Here is a 17,079-nt window from a genome sequence, read left to right on the forward strand (position 1 = left end):
TAACAAACCTGCACACGTACCCCTGATCTAAAATAAAACATAAATTATTTAAAAAATAATTTAAAGTTTTTTTAAAAAATTAGAAATAAAGATAAATTATTTGAAGAGAAACATGGTAATTAGGAAATGGGTATTCTGTTTAATTAAAATTTACCAGTGTGTATTAGGTATCAAAATACTTGATTTAAATTTTGTTCACGGCTTTCATCTCAACAGTTCTACTTCTAGCAATCAGTCTAATGGAAATAACTTATAATATCCATGAAGAATTACAGAAAGGACACTATTTGAACTGCTTAGATCTTCCCACCACTCCAGGCAGAGCCTGAAACAAGGACTTGTAATAGTGTAGTGATATCAGGCTGCTGGAATGAAGGATAGGAGAGATTAAGGGAAGGAGAAAAAGCTATAATAATGTCTGTTGTCAAGGTCTAAAGAGGGCAATTGGGGTTTGGCTTCACCTGACATCTCAAAAGCCTATAGAATGCCTCTAAGTTTTTCTCTGGAGGATCAGCTGAGAGATTCATTCCTCCTCCATGAAGGCTTATATCTCATTGGCTGAGGGCTACTCTGCAGGGGTTACCTATGTTATCCACCCCTGCTCCACTCCTGCTACAATATGCATTAATTAGTGCCAATTCTTGGGCATTCTTGGCCACAGAGTGAGGGAAAGAAATCTTTTTTAGGAGAGATGCTGTCAGCTTACAGTGAGTTGAAACCCACACAAAAATATCTACTGCACTTGTTGCCGAATTCAGTGGGGAGACTTGGCAGGGGAGATAGCATGATCACGAAGGTGGTTTTCCCAGGGCAAGATTTATTCACTGCACTCTGGATGTGCTGACCCCTGTGATTTTCGCCCAAGGGGGAAGCTTGACTGCTTAGTTTGTTGTAGCAGGGGACTGTGTTCACACTTTTCCCGGGTCTAAAATATTAAATGACAACAACAACAAAAAAATCAATGGGGAGATCTAGGACATGGAGGCAGGACATTAGAGCCATTTGATTTAAAAAATAATGGTGGTTATTTTAAAATATGTTCAAAAATTGGGGATGGCCAAATAAACCAAATATACACAAAAAAGGAGTTTGGTTATTATAGTGTACAGCTAACCTGTGTGACAAAATATTTTGTAGCCACCTAAATATTTTTAGAGGAATATTTAATGCTTTAGGAAATTGTTCGTAATATTAAGTGAACAAAATAAATAATAAAGTTACACATGTATTATTTATATGTGCATAAAATTATTTGAAAATATATATTAACATATTACCAGTGGTGACTTGGGTGTAGTACAATTATGAATTATGGTTTATCTTCATTTACTCTTTTGTACTTCTTCATATTTCCTAAATGGTTTACAAAGATCATGTATTATTTTAGTAACTAAAAAATCAATGGAAACAAATTTTCATTGCATTGAATTCATTCTATAGTTCCACTTTCTAGGAATTCATCCAGGCTTTGTGAACTATGGACTCACTATAAAATCTTTTCTCAACCAAATGTTCAACGTACACCCTAAAGCCTCATTACAAATTTGACTAACTGTGATTTGGTGATGTAGCCTCAGCTCAAGCCTCCTGTCTCTCATTGACTGACCCTAAAAAGTAATACTGTGTACTTGGAGATCTTCAGAATCTTCAGTGTAGATAAGAGCACATTCACTTAATTGAATTATTTATCCTTGATTCAGCCAGCAGAGACAGAAGAGCCAAAAAGAAAGAAAGAATGTTGAGAAAAACTAAGCAGTCACCAAACACATTTTGTGTGGAAAAATGCTTACAGAATTATTTATTTGTTGAGAAAGAAACTGTATCTGGAAAACTACAAGGGAAACATTGTGATTAGTTTTGTAGACACTTGATGCTCATTTAATGTGGAGCAGAATCTAATGTCACATGACACAGCACTCATGCTACCCTCTCTGGCTCATTTTCTGCTGCTTTTTTCTAAATATTCTCACATAATAAATTGTGAATTGAGAAGATACACAGTTCATCTGAAGATTTTATACATAAGACATAAACGATGCTGAAAAACCGAGCAGATAGCCTATGATTAAGCGAGTGAGAACAACTAGTTTGGGTATGAAAAAGCTACATTACAGCTGAAAGCAACAAAATGCCAGCTGTAACCTGCTGAGAAAAGAACAATGGCTGGTTTGTAGTAGATGGAAATAGAGTGGCTTTTCCAGAGCAGAATTAAGACTGATGGTGAACTTAAGAGGGGGAAAAAGATTAAAAATCTGTGGCCAACAAACATGAAAAAAACTCATCATGACTGGTCATTAGAGAAATGCAAATCAAAACCATAACGAGATACCATCTCACGCCAGTTAGAATGGCGATCATTCAAAAGTCAGGAAACAACACATGCTGGAGAGGATGTGGAGAATTAGGAACGCTTTTACACTGTTGGTGGGAGTCTAAATTAGCTCAACCATTGCGGAAGACAGTGTGGCTATTCCTCAAGGATCTAGAATCAGAAATACCATTTGACCCAGCAATCCCATTACTGGGTATATACCCAAAGGATTATAAAACATTCTACTATAAAGACACATCCACAAGTATGTTTATTGCAGCACTGTTCACAATAGCAAAGTCATGGAACCAACCCAAATGCCCATCAATGATAGACTGGATAAAGTAAATGTGGCACATATACACCATGGAATACTACGCAGCCATAAAAAAGGATGAGTTCATGTCCTTTGCAAGGACATGGATGAAGCTGGAAACCATCACTCTCAGCAAACTAACACAGAAACAAAAAACCGTAGAACGATAAAAACACATGGACACAGGGAGGGGAACATCATACAGCAGGACCTGTCAGGGGTTGCAGGGGCTAGGAGAGGGATAGCATTAGGAGAAATACCTAATGTAGGTTACGGGTTGATGGGTGCAACAAACCACCACGGTACGTGTATACCTATGTAACAAACCTGCACATTCTGCGCATGTATCCCAGAACTTAAAATATAATTAAAAAAAAAAGTTAGAGTTGGTGCCAGATTAAAAATATAACCCAAAAAATTATTATCAAATTTTTGAAAGAACAGAAAAAAATGCTTATCTGAGAAATGGACTTTTTTCTTCTGCTACATTTTATTACTTTTACAGAAAGTTGACCATCAGTAAATCATCACTGCATATGATAGAAATTTTGAAAATTTCAAGAGCGATAATTTGTCTTGTAGTATTATCATATTGGTAAATTTCACTTCTCTATGGAAATCTTAAAATCTATGTTCTTTTGACAAGGAAGTGCCTTCCAGTCTAAATTATAAATTCATATATTCAACACATATTTCTGCATATCTACAAGGTACCAGACAGCATAATTGGTTCTGAAGACACAAGGATAAAAAAAGTAAAATTTTTGGTTATGAAGTTTGTTATGAACTCCCAGTGTAAAAGAGGAGATAAAGATGTAAAGACAATATTGCTGTACAATATACAAATACAAAGGTCAGAAGGAAACATTAGAGTGGAGTAGTAATTAACAACATAGACTCAGGAGCCATTTGTCTGGGTTCAAACTCCTCTTTCACCACTCACTGTAATGGGTACTTTTGGAGCATTTACCTAAACTACTTTTGTCTCAGTTTCCCCATCTAAAAAATGAGGATAATAATAATGCATCTGCCTTTTACGATCTAAATGAAAACAAAATGAATCAATATATGATTTATGTATATGTAAATCAATATATGTAAAGAACAGGGTCTGATACGTATTAGGCTTTAAGCAAGTGCTAGCTAAAGCCATAAATGTAAGTAGTTGTGAATGACGAAAGGAGAAAAGGCTGCTGGGAAATTGTCAGGGAAAGGCTTGACAGAGGAGTACTCTGAAGATGATAGAGAATTTGTGAGATTGAATGACAAAAATCTGATCTAACACTATTCTAGGTCATAAAAGTCATTTTTAAGCAAAAAATGTAATAAAATACATTTTAAAAATCTAAAACTAGTCTTGATAAGTGGGGTTGATACTTGTGTGTGTGTGGAGGTCAAGATATTTCTATAATACAAATAATCATATATATTGCAGCTCATCTTTCACTGGGAGAGACTAAGGCACAGATTAATGTTTACCTCTCCTATTTTTACAATGACTTTCCACCCTGCTTTTCTCTAAACTTCAGATTTCTTAATAATTTAATCTGATATTTTTAATGTTTCAGCCACCTGGCCAGTATCTGTAAATTTACTGAATTTGTTTCTTAAAATGTCTGTGATCACTAATGAGCTATTTTATTCTGGAAGAGACTTTACCAGCTTTTGTTACATTTATAAGAATTGGCTCCAGAAACTTAAAATAAAGCTTACTGAAGAGAAAACTCCTTAAGGGCTACAATTGTGTGTTTTTCATCTTAATATTCCATTTAACAAACACCCACAATGTGCAGGTACTGTATTATGAACATTTTAATGTAACAGCTACCAGTTGAAACTATAACTAGATGTGGAGTAGGTGTTAAAAGCATGTATGTTATATTGCACTACTGTTTGGAGTATGTTGATATATACGAGTGTTTTACTACTGTTATCTTCCTTCAATTTTTCCAGTTATTTTGATGATTATGGGATTGGGGTGTAGAAAACTAAAAGAAAATAGACTTTAATTTGGACCAACAGCTGGTGGTTACACATGTAATTAATGGGGAAGGCTGTTTACTGGTATTTATTTTAAAACTGATCCCATCCCTGCCAAAGAAAATGTCAGTACTGAAACTTCACATATTCAAACAGCCAAATTTGTCTGCCATGAACTTGTGGCTTGATAGATTTATTTAATTTTTTTATACTGCTCATGTACGAGTCAGAATTTATATAGGTCATAGCATGTTATTTTCATTTGATAATAATCCTCTGTTTGTAATGCAGACTAAGTGAACTTCATGACATATACTTTGGGATATGAAAATGAATGTCTTAAAATATATTTCATTTGTGTTTTCCCATACTATTGAGACATTTCAGTAGCTAATGGAAACCATAAGTTAGTCTAATGAAGTCCATGTATAATTTTATACCATAGTCTGTGCAACTTTGACATTTTCATAATTAACCAAAGTCTGGGAATTTAGTTCTAGGTTGGTCTTTTGCCCAAGCATTCAATTCTTGAATGTGATTAAGAAGCTGAATTTTATATTTGAGTACTTGGCTTCAGTTCCTAGAAGCCATGCTACTGAAATCATTTGGTTTCTAAGCATTTCCTTTTGGAGGGAATAATTTCCATAAAATAGTGTGTTTCTTAGATATGTTTTGGTTCTCTAGTCTACATAACACTATTCTGTGTATGCAACATTCCCTTGCCTTTGTGTGGTTGATTCTTCATCATTTTCCAGATTTTGGCTTAAATATCACTTCCTAAGTGACCTTTCCTAAAGAATCTATGTACTTTCTACTAGAACATTCTCTATCTCAGATTATTTTAACTAGTCATATATTTATCATTTGTGATATCTAGTATTAACTTGTATCTTTAATATGCCCCAGATATATGGAAACTGTCAACTGCTCTTATTGTTTCTGCTCTTGGTGGATGATTCAGATAATTGTTTATTGACATTTTGAAGTTGTACCCTTTCCTGACCCTGTGGAATACTAGAAAAGATTAATACAAACAAAGTAACTTTTTCTTATTTTCTTAGCTGAATATGCAAGGTCGAAGAATTTAAACAACTAGAATTATTTATATTTGGTTATATATTAGTGTATTTAAGATTTTCAAAAGAACAGATCTTCAAAGCCTCTGATACTATTCTTCTTTTCAAATACTCTCTTCTTTTCTCCTTTCTCCCTCCAGAGACAGTGAAACTGCTTCCCTGCTCTGCTTCGGGACTCTGCATATTTGCTCTTTGTTGTCACACAGACTTCTCAAATTCAACATATTTAAACCTGAAATCATCATATGCCACCCAAACTACATTCCTAATGACTCCTCTTCTGATGTGCCTTACCTTGATTATTGCTACCACCCTTCCACCACCTTTTCTGAGCCAAGATCTGAGAATGGTGTATAATTCTCTCTCAACCTACCAGCCCATAAGTCACCATACATAGCTATATGTCTATGTGTACATACATACATATAGATTTGTAATGTCTATCTCTATCAATCGTCTATTTACCTGTTTATGTTTATATTGCTCTTTCATAAAATTCAATTGAGTTCCATCCTCTCATCTCTACCACTTCTGCCACTTGCTGAGTTCTGGCCATTTTTTTGATCTGACTACTCAATCAACCTCCTGTATCGCTCCCTCCAGTTCATTCTACCATCCCTTACTGATTTTTTCTGAAAGTCTTGCCCTTACTACTTTTTATATGCATCTATTCTTCTCCCCACTTTGAGCTTTCCACATATAAAGGAGCTTCTTGTAATACTTGAATGTACTCTTCCCTTCCATGTCACCCATATGTTGTACATTCATTGTTTTTTTTTCTCTGAAATTGTCTCAATACTTTACTTATTCCAGTTAACTACTGTGTGCCCTTCAAATTTTACCTAAGCTACAGTTTCATCTCAAATGAGTTTTTAAGCCTCTCATTTCAGGTGACTGTTTTCTATCTCCATAGTGTCGTGAATGCCGTGTCAGTATTATTACTCTGTATCTATTGTTTTTATTTTCTGCCTCTTTCACAAGGCTGTAAGTGTATTTAAAAGAAGGATTATGTTCTTTATCTAAATCTCTGGTATACAGTATGGTGTCTGGCTCATGATTTGTGCTCAACGTATGTAGATAAAGGAGAAATAGCCATGCAACCAAGAACATTGGCTTCTATTTGAAGAAATGTTGTGGCTGGAAAAAGGCGACGTAAAAATAATTGGCACATAAACCTTTGCTTCAGGTTCTGCTTCCTGTATGTCAGGAAATGTTCTAGGTGTTTTTTCATGTATAAATGCATTTGATCAGTGCAGCCATCCTAAGAGATAAGTTCTATTATTACCCATTTCCATATTAGGAAGCTGAAGTGCAAAGAAGTTAACTTACCTAAGATCATGCATTTTCTTAGCCTGGGTTCCTCTGAAAGCTGAGTCTATGGCAAAGGTTTATGTGCTAAAATTGTGTTAGATTAAGGAAAGCCAGGGAAGCAGTGGTTAGGGAAAAAAAATTGGAACTGGAAAGAAGAGATTCAATATGAGGCAGCATTACTGAGCTGATCAGCACTTGGTGTCTAGTGCAAATGATGGGGATCTTTCTGGAACATCTTTTGACAGGCTTTGTAATGAATACATCTCAAGACTACCCATCGAAGGAGAGGAAAGGGGAAGAATGACCCATAGATTCGTGTGTCCCATAGGTCAAATGTTTTTCACATATTTAGTTTTGGATCATGCAAGCACAGTTGTGTTTAGGATCTCCTGGCACTTTGTTTTATCATCAACAGGGATGCACCAAAGAAAGGGGCACAGGGTGTAATGCAGGAGAATGATACAAGGTAGAGTTGATTTGCCTCGTTCTGAAGTCATTTGAAGCCCGTGCATAGCATGTTGTGGCAGCAATGGTTTAGATGAAATGGCAGCCAAAAGCCCTGGAGAAGTTCTGGCTGAAAGGATCTGCAGAGATGCATCAGGAAAGTCTGATATGTCCATCTAATAAATGGTGAAACCCTAATTCAAATGCTAGAAGTCTGACTCCAGATCCTGTAGTCAGCGACACTCTTTAGCCAGGACAGAAGAGGCCCTTGCCCAGTGCTTTGGCTGGCCATGTATCACAAAGACACACAAAAAATAAAATTATTGAAGAATACATGGATACCTCTGTTTCTAGCAAAACAACACCTTCAAGCCAATATAGTCTTTCTCTTGACTGTATACTGCTTAGGCCTCAGAGAAATGCTTCTCCACATCTCTTTTTCTGTCCCATACATCCAATGCCAGCACTGAGATTCATGGGGTTGCTGACATGAAGATGGACACGACTCAGATTATGAAGAGGATGTGAACAGCTGAAGCACTTAAGTAAAAGACAAAGGAACTTGTCAAACTCTTCTTTCGGATAGAATGACTACAAGAAATTATTACCTAACAAAATGTCATTTCTCAGTGTTCCAATTCGTAGTTTAGAGGTATTCATGGAGAAGCATGATATTCTCAATAGTTGTATATAAAGTGTAAGGGATATTTCGATGATTCTAGTTCTCTACATGGCCATCTGGATTACTACTGAATGTTCTGAATATGAGTAGTTTTATTTTTATATAATTATTAGGATTCAATTAAAATTTTTACATAAACATTCAGCTGTATTATATAACCTAATTTAAAATTTTCCTATACATCTATTATAATTTGTATTCTGTTCCTCAATTTTAGTAGATAATACTGAATCTGTTAGAGGAAAAATGACTTCTGAAGCACATATAAGAGAAAATTTTATTTTATTTTTACATTTAACTTAATGCATATTTCTTGATAAAAATGAACTCTTGTGACCTCTGAATGTAATTCAATGCTATTATTTTAGTTCTTTACGTCTTTAGATGGCATTAGAACACAAATTATGCAAAAAGCTTGATAATAGTACAATTCATGATTTTGCAGAAACAAAGGCACAAATAAGTTCGTGGAATCCACATATAATAATTTGTTAATTATATGTGCTTATGGAATATCTCTGCAGACCTCATCAGCCATCAACAAAGTACCAGCCACGTGCAATAACAATAGAATTTAGTAACCTCTGGCATTTGGCTGACTCAGTCATTCAAAAAACATAAAGATATTTTCTAGTTTGTTATTACTCGGGTGTATATAACACATTTTATTTTAACAGTTGGTTAGCTAGAAATATAACTTTTCCATATTTAGATATAATGTATGTGTGTCTCTATTTGTACACTTGCCCCACAAATATTAGGAGTAGCTTTGCCCACGTTTACAATAAATGGCTGTGCTCTGCTCCACCGTACTTCACTTTACCCTTTTCCACTCTGCAGAGTACACACTTCTCTCTGTTCTGCTCCACATCTCTACCACCCTGCCTCCTGATCGTCTCATGGATTGATTCCATGGAGCAACTTATTCCAGTTAAGCGATGGATACTAAACTGACAATACTAAGGTATTGTCGTAGCTCACTTAAACTGTACTATGTTTAAGTGTCTATATACAAATATGAAAACAGTTACAGATGACAAAAACTAAATTTTCCAAGCTACAGTACAGTACACCATAATGCTTTGAGTTCTTGAGGAAAGCACTATTCAAATATCAGCTCCCTCCTCCAGCCTTTCACAGGTTTTCATTTAAGTCATCTTATTTCATTGTTCTTCCTTGTTTTGTTCTTCCCTTACTGACGTAGTAACTCAGGTAAGTTCCTTGATACTATAAATTTCATAACGCATTTGCTTATTATTTCATTTTTGTCTATGACCAAATGCATTCTAGACTTTTAAAAATTTTATTGAGTAGTGCTGAAAATATTTCTAAAGGATTGTAGTTTTCTCATTTTATATATTCTCTTTAAAACGAATTTCCAATAAGGAGCTTCTGGGGAGGGAAAAGGTAATAAAGTGTTGGATCATTTTTTACCTTAACTGCTATTTCATCTCTACTTTCTCTGTTGACGTCACAGACATTGGGCAGTACTTTTAAAAGAGAAACTGGTGGCTTGACACTTAGATATTGTTTTTATTTTTTTAACCTCATAATTACAATTTTGGCATGTTATACTCCATAAAAATCAGATTATTATAAAATGTTCCATTCTTCATCTCCCTGGGTGGGCCACAGAGGAAGATATGGCTGCTATAGAGCTACCTTGAAGGAGTACCCTTACAGTAATATGCTCATTTAAAACCACAGAGTAATTTAAACATGGTTTTGTTTTTCCTTACAACCATATTCTCCAACTTCTTCATAGAAATCTCCCATGATGTAAATTTTGATATTTTGTGTTTTCGTATGATAGATATTTTGTATTTTTAATTTCTTATATATGACAACTAAAATAAAACCTCCCATTTCTTCTTCTTTAGTTCTTATAAAATATTTGGTTATTCAAAAGCTCTATTTCCACTTATATGTTATCTAGTTCTCTTAATATGTTCTCCATTAAATTCAGAAATATAGAATGCAATCCTCAATATATTTCCTGAAGTTTAGTAGAGTTTAGGTCCATCATACGAGATAGCAAAGCTATCCATCAGATAAGCATTTTTAAAATAATTCAAGTAGTCACTCAAGTATCCATGCCAATCAAATGAAAAATTGGCATAAATAATTAAATATTTATAAATAACCTGCTTTGCTTTTTGTGGCAACACAGATGTATTATTGATGCTAAATCCTCACATGGGAGGAAAATCAGATGTCCAGGCATGACAGACTTCTCAGTATCAAGCAGCTCTATGTCTCAGAAATATGTTCTTAACCTTACTTGACCCAGCTGGAAGCAGGATAGCAGCTGAGAGGAAAAGCACAGTGGTGAGGGCAGAAAAATCTCCTACCCTTCTGGCTGAGTTAGTTCTACAATGTATATTTTCTACTACAATTATCTGAAAGTTGAGTAAGAAGTCATGACATCCAGAAAACATATCTCTTATAAAATCCTCTTTGGTCCAGAGACCTGTACAGATTTCTTGCTCCAAGACTGCTTGATGTTCATGATCATGACAATTGGTGATACTCACTTGACCTCCTCAAACTACAAATATCCAGGATATCTGGCCCTAAAGTAGGAACTTTTCAAAGCAAATTAATAATTTCTGTGGAAAATGTTAGGGTATTAAAAATGTAATGTGTGTATGTGTTGTTGCTTCTGATGCTCTATACATCTCATTTATTTAGAGGTAGTAAAGTGCCTTAACCTCTAATGTTAATAATATGTACCTTAAATAGCTATTATTGCAGTTATCTAAAATGACCCTTTTATCTGTAGGAAAAATGACTGCAGACAAATGGGTTATGGTTATATATTTTAGCAATAGGTTGCTCTTTACAGAAACATGTTTTCGAGAGCTGGCAATCTCCTACTAAGATCAAATAGCTTTTAAAGTCAAGTGGTGAAATTAAATGACTGTGAAATATTTGGAATGCAAGTTGCTGCTTAGAAATGTACAAATGAGAATACTTTAGAAGATACTAGCTAAAATGAAAATGTTTTACTGAACACAGAAGTAAAACGGTAGGCAACGTAAAGTGCAAAGCACTTGAAGCAATATGCCTCTACAGCCAAAGAGTAGATTTATTTATGAGAAATTTGTGGAACGATATGACAATTTATTCAACTGTGGGGAGATTACTTGTGCTGTAGTTTTCAATATATGATAAATTCAAAATATTTTCTAATCCAGAATATATGGAACATCTCAGAATCTGTAGCTATTCCATTAAATGTCATGAGTTTTGGCTATATTGAAATGTTTTTACTGTCCTCTTCTCTACCTCTATGATTTCCACACAGAAACTCCTCTGCTTTTACGCCTTTCCCCTCCTTTTTTTTTTTTTTTTTTTTAGATGGAGTCTCGCTCTTTCGCCCAGGCTGGAATGCCGTGGTGCAATCTCAGCTCACTGCAAGCTCACCTCCCGGATTCACGCCATTCTCCTGCCTCAGCCTCCCGAGTAGCTGGGACTACAGGCGCCAGCCATCACGCCCAGCTAATTTTTTGCATTTTTTTTTAGTAGAGACGGGGTTTCACCGTGTTAGCCAGGAAGGTCTCGATCTCCTGACCTCGTGATCCTCCCGCCTCAGCCTCCCAAAGTGCTGGGGTTACCTGCGTGAGCCACCACACCCGGCCCCCTCCTTTATTATTATTATTATTATTATACTTTAAGTTTTAGGGTACATGTGCACAATGTGCAGGTTTGTTACATATGTATACATGTGCCATGTTGGTGTGCTGCACCCATTAACTCATCATTTAGCATTAGGTATATCTCCCAATGCTATCCCTCCCCCGTCCCCTCACCCCACAATAGTCCCCTGTGTGTGATGTTCCCCTTCCTGTGTCCATGTGTTCTTGTTGTTCAATTCCCACCTATGAGTGAGAACATGCAGTGTTTGGTTTTTTGTCCTTGCGATAGTTTGCTGAGAATGATGGTTTCCACCTTCATCCATGTCCCTACAAAGGACATGAATTCATCATTTTTTATGGCTGCATAGTATTCCATGGTGTATATGTGCCACATTTTCTTAATCCAGTCTATCATTGTTGGACATTTGGGTTGGTTCCAAGTCTTTGCTATTGTGAATACTGCTGCAATAAACATACATGTGCATGTGTCTTTATAGCAGCATGTTTTATAATCCTTTGGGTATATACCCAGTAATGGGATGGCTGGGTCAAACGGTATTTCTAGTTCTAGATCCCTGAGGAATCACCACACTGACTTCCACAATGGTGAAACTAGTTTACAGTCCCACCAACAGTGTAAAAGTGTTCCTATTTCTCCACATCCTCTCCAGCACCTGTTGTTTCCTTTTTTTTTTTTTTTTTGCTTTCATTTTTATTTTTTTATTATACTTTAAGTTTTAGGGTACATGTGCACAACCTGCAGGTTTGTTACATATGTATACATGTGCCATGTTGGTGTGCTGAACCCATTAACTTGTCATTTAACATTAGGTATATCTCCTAATGCTATCCCTCCCCCCTCCCCCAACCCCATAATAGGCCCCAGAGTGTGATGTTCCCCTTCCTGTGTCCATGTGTTCTCATTGTTCAATTCCCACCTATGAGTGAGAACATGTGGTGTTTGGTTTTTTGTCCTTGCAATAGTTTGCTGAGAATGATGGTTTCCAGCTTCATCCATGTCCCTACAAAGGACATGAACTCATCATCTTTTATGGCTACATAGTATTCCATGGTGTATATGTGCCACATTTTCTTGATCCAGTCTATCACTGTTGGACATTTGGGTTGGTTCCAAGTCTGTGCTATTGTGAATAGTGCTACAATAAACATACATGGGCATGTGTCTTTATAGCAGCATGTTTTGTAATCCTTCAGGTGTATACCCAGTAATGGGATGGCTGGGTCAAAAGGTATTTCTAGTTCTAGATCCCTGAGGAATCGCCACACTGACTTCCTCAATGGTTGAACTCGTTTACAGTCCCACCAACAGTGCAAAAGTGTTCCTATTTCTCCACATCCTCTCCAGCACCTGTTGTTTCCTGACTTTTTAATGATCGCCATTCTAACTGGTGTGAGATGGTATCTCATTGTGGTTTTGATTTGCATTTCTCTGATGGCCAGTGATGATGAGCATTTTTTCATGTGTCTTTTGGCTGCATAAATGTCTTCTTTTGAGAAGTGTCTGTTCACATCCTTTGCCCACTTTTTGATGGGGTTGTTTGTTTTTTTCTTGTAAATTTGTTTGAGTTCACTGTAGATTCTGGATATTAGCCCTTTGTCAGATGAGTAGATTGCAAAAATTTTCTCCCATTCTGTAGGTTGCCTGTTCACTCTGATGGTAGTCTCTTTTGCTGTGCAGAAGCTCTTTAGTTTAATTAGATCCCATTTGTCAATTTTGGCTTTTGTTGCCATTGCTTTTGGTGTTTTAGACATGAAGTCCTTGCCCATGCCTATGTCCTGAATGGTATTACCTAGGTTATCTCCTAGGGTTTTTATGGTTTTAGGTCTAACGTTTAAGCCTTTAATCCATCGTGAATTAATTTTTGTATAAAGTGTAAGGAAGGGATCCAGTTTCAGCTTTCTACATATGGCTAGGCAGTTTTCCCTGCACCATTTATTAAATAGGGAATCCTTTCCCCATTTCTTGTTTCTGTCAGGTTTGTCAAAGATCAGATAGTTGTAGATATGTGGTGTTATTTCTGAGGGCTCTGTTCTGTTCCATTGGTCTATATCTCTGTTTTGGTACCAGTACCATGCTGTTTTGGTTACTGTAGCCTTGTAGTATAGTTTGAACTCAGGTAGTGTGCCTCCAGCTTTGTTCTTTTGGCTTAGGATTGACTTGGCAATGTGGGTTCTTTTTTGGTTCCATATGAACTTTAAAGTAGTTTTTTTCAATTCTGTGAAGAAAGTCGTTGGTAGCTTGATGGGGATGGCATTGAATCTACAAATTACCTTGGGCAGTATGGCCATTTTCACGATATTGATTCTTCCTACGCATGAGCATGGAATGTTCTTCCATTTTGTTTGTATCTTCTTTTATTTCATTGAGCAGTGGTTTGTAGTTCTCCTTGAAGAGGTCCTTCACATCTCTTGTAAGTTGGATTTCTAGGTATTTTATTCTCTCTGAAGCAATTATGAATGGGAGTTCACTCATGATTTGGCTCTCTGTTTGTCTGTTATTGGTGTATAAGAATGCTTGTGATTTTTGCACATTGATTTTGTATCCTGAGACGTTGCTGAAGTTGCCTATCAGCTTAAGGAAATGAGAACACATGGACACAGGAAGGGGAACATCACACACCAGGGCCTGTTGTGGGGTGGGGGGAGGGGGGAGGGATAGCATTAGGAGATATACCTAATGTTAAATAACAAGTTAATGGGTGCAGCACACCAACATGGCACATGTATACATATGTAACTAACCTGCACGTTGTGCACATGTACCCTAAAACTTAAAGTATAATAATAAAAAAAAAGAAAAAAGAAAAGAAAATAAAAGACACAGACTGGCTAATTGGATAAAGAGTCAAGACCCATCAGTGTGCTGTATTCAGGAGACCTATCTCATGTGCAAAGACACACATAGGCTCAAAATAAAGGGATGGAGGAATATTTACCAAGCAAATGGAAAAAAAGCAGGGGTTGCAATCCTAGTCTCTGATAAAACAGACTGCAAACCAACAAAGATAAAAAAAGACAAAGAATGGCATTACATAGTGGTAAAGGGATCAATGCAACAAGAAGAGCTAACTATCCTAAATATATATGCACCCCATACAAGAGCACCCAGATTCACAAAGCAAGTTCTTAGAGACCTACAAAGAGACTTAGACTCCCACAGAGTAATAGTGGGAGAATTTAACACCCTGCTGTCAATATTAGACAGATTGATGAGACAGAAAATTAACAAGGATATTCAAGACTAGAACTCAGCTCTGGACCAAGCAGACTTAATAGATATCTACAGAACTCTCCACCCCAAATCAACAGAATATACATTCTTCTCAGCATCACATTGCACTTATTCTAAAATTGATCACATATATGTTAGTAAAACACTCCTAAGCAAATCCAAAAGAATGGAAATCATAAAAAAAGAGTCCCTCAGACCACAGTGCAATCCAATTAGAACTCAGGATTAAGAAACTCACTCAAACCTGCACAACTACATGGAAACTGAACAACCTCCTCCTGAATGACTACTGGGTAAATAATGAAATTAAGGTAGAAATAAATAAGTTCTTTGAAACCAACAAGAACAAAGACACAATGTACCAGAATCTCTGGAACACAGCTAATGCAGTGTTTAGAGGGAAATTTATACACTAAACACCCACAGGAGAAAGCTGGGAAGACCTAAAATTGACACCATAACATCACAATTAAAAACACTGGAGAAACAAGAGCAAACAAATTCAAAGGCTATCAGAAGACAAGAAATAACTAAGATCAGAGCAGAACTGAAGGAGATAGAGACATGAAAAACCAAAGAATCCAGGAGCTGTTTTTTTGAAAAGACTAACAAAATAGATAGACCACCAGCTAGATGAATAAAGAAGAAAAGAGAGAAGAATCAAATAGCCACAATAAAAAATGATGAAGGGGATATCACCACTGATGTCACAGAAATACAAACTACCATCAGACAATACTATAAACACAGAATACCAATAATCCAGAAAATCTAGAAGAAATGGATAAATTCCTGGTCACATACACCCTCCCAAGACTAAATCAGGAAGAAGTCAAATCCCTCAATAGACCAATAACAAGTTCTGAAATTGAGGCAATAATTAATAGCCTACCAACCAAAAAAAACCCAGGAGCAGACAGATTCACAGCCAAATTCTAACAGAAGTACAAAGAGGAGCTGGTACCATTCCTTCTGAAACTATTACAAACAACAGAAAAAGAGGGACTCTTGCCTAACTCATTTTGTGATACCAAAACCTGGCAGAGACACAACAAAAAAAGAAAATTTAAGGCCAATATCCCTGATGAACATTGATGAGAAAATCCTCAATAAAATACTGGCAAACCAAATCCAGCAGCACATCAGAAAGCTTATTGACCACAATCACGTCAATTTCATCCCTGGAATGCAAGGCTGTTTAAACATATACAAATCAATAAATGTAATCCATCACATAAACAGAACCAATGACAAAAACTACATGATTACCTCAACAGAGGCAGAAAAGGTCTTTGATAAAATTCAACACCCTTCATGCTAAAAACTCTCAATATACTAAGTATTGATGGAATGTATCTCAAAATAGTAAGATCTATTTATGACAAACCCACAGCCAATATTATACTGAATGTGCAAAAGCTGGAAGCATTCCCTTTGAAAACCAGCACAAGACAAGGATGCCATCTCTCATCACTCCTATTCAACATAGTATTGGAAGTTCTGGCCAGGGCAATCAGGCAGGAGAAAGAAATAAAGGGTATTCAAATAGGAAGAGAGGAAGTCAAATTGTTTCTGTTTGCAGATGATGTGATTGTATATTTAGAAAATGCCATCATCTCAGCCCAAAATCTCCTTAAGCTGATAAGCAACTTCAGCAAAGTCTCAGTGCACTCATGATACAAAATCAATGTGTGAAAATCACAAGCATTCCTATACACCAATAATAGACAGAGAGCCAAATCATGAGTGAACTCCCACTCACAATTGCTACAAAGAGAATTAAATACCTAGGAATACGACTTAAAGGGATGTGAAGGGCCTCTTCAAGGAGAACTATAAACCACTGCTGAAGGAAATAAGAGAGGACACAAACAAATGGAAAAACATTCCATGCTCATGGATAGGAAGAATAAATATTATAAAAATGGCCATACTGCCCTAAGTAATTTATATGTTCAATGCTATTCCCATCAAGCTACCATTGACTTTCTTCACAGAATTACTTTAAATTTCATATGGAACCAAAAAAAGAGCCTGTATAGCCAAGACAATTCTAAGCAAAAAGAAC

The 17,079-nt window shown here is 36.2% G+C and overlaps 1 non-coding gene across 1 annotated transcript; it reads left to right on the plus strand.

Moving 5' to 3' along the window:
• The first annotated feature begins 763 nt into the window (after positions 1 to 763).
• On the plus strand, positions 764 to 923 carry LOC112206704 (U1 spliceosomal RNA). Its single transcript, XR_002941134.1, has one exon. It is a non-coding gene; the product is annotated as a U1 spliceosomal RNA (small nuclear RNA).
• Positions 924 to 17,079: the final 16,156 nt, after the last annotated feature.

The sequence above is a fragment of the Pan troglodytes genome, chromosome 22, assembly GCF_028858775.2.
Source record: "Pan troglodytes isolate AG18354 chromosome 22, NHGRI_mPanTro3-v2.0_pri, whole genome shotgun sequence".
Classification (NCBI taxonomy): domain Eukaryota; kingdom Metazoa; phylum Chordata; class Mammalia; order Primates; family Hominidae; genus Pan; species Pan troglodytes.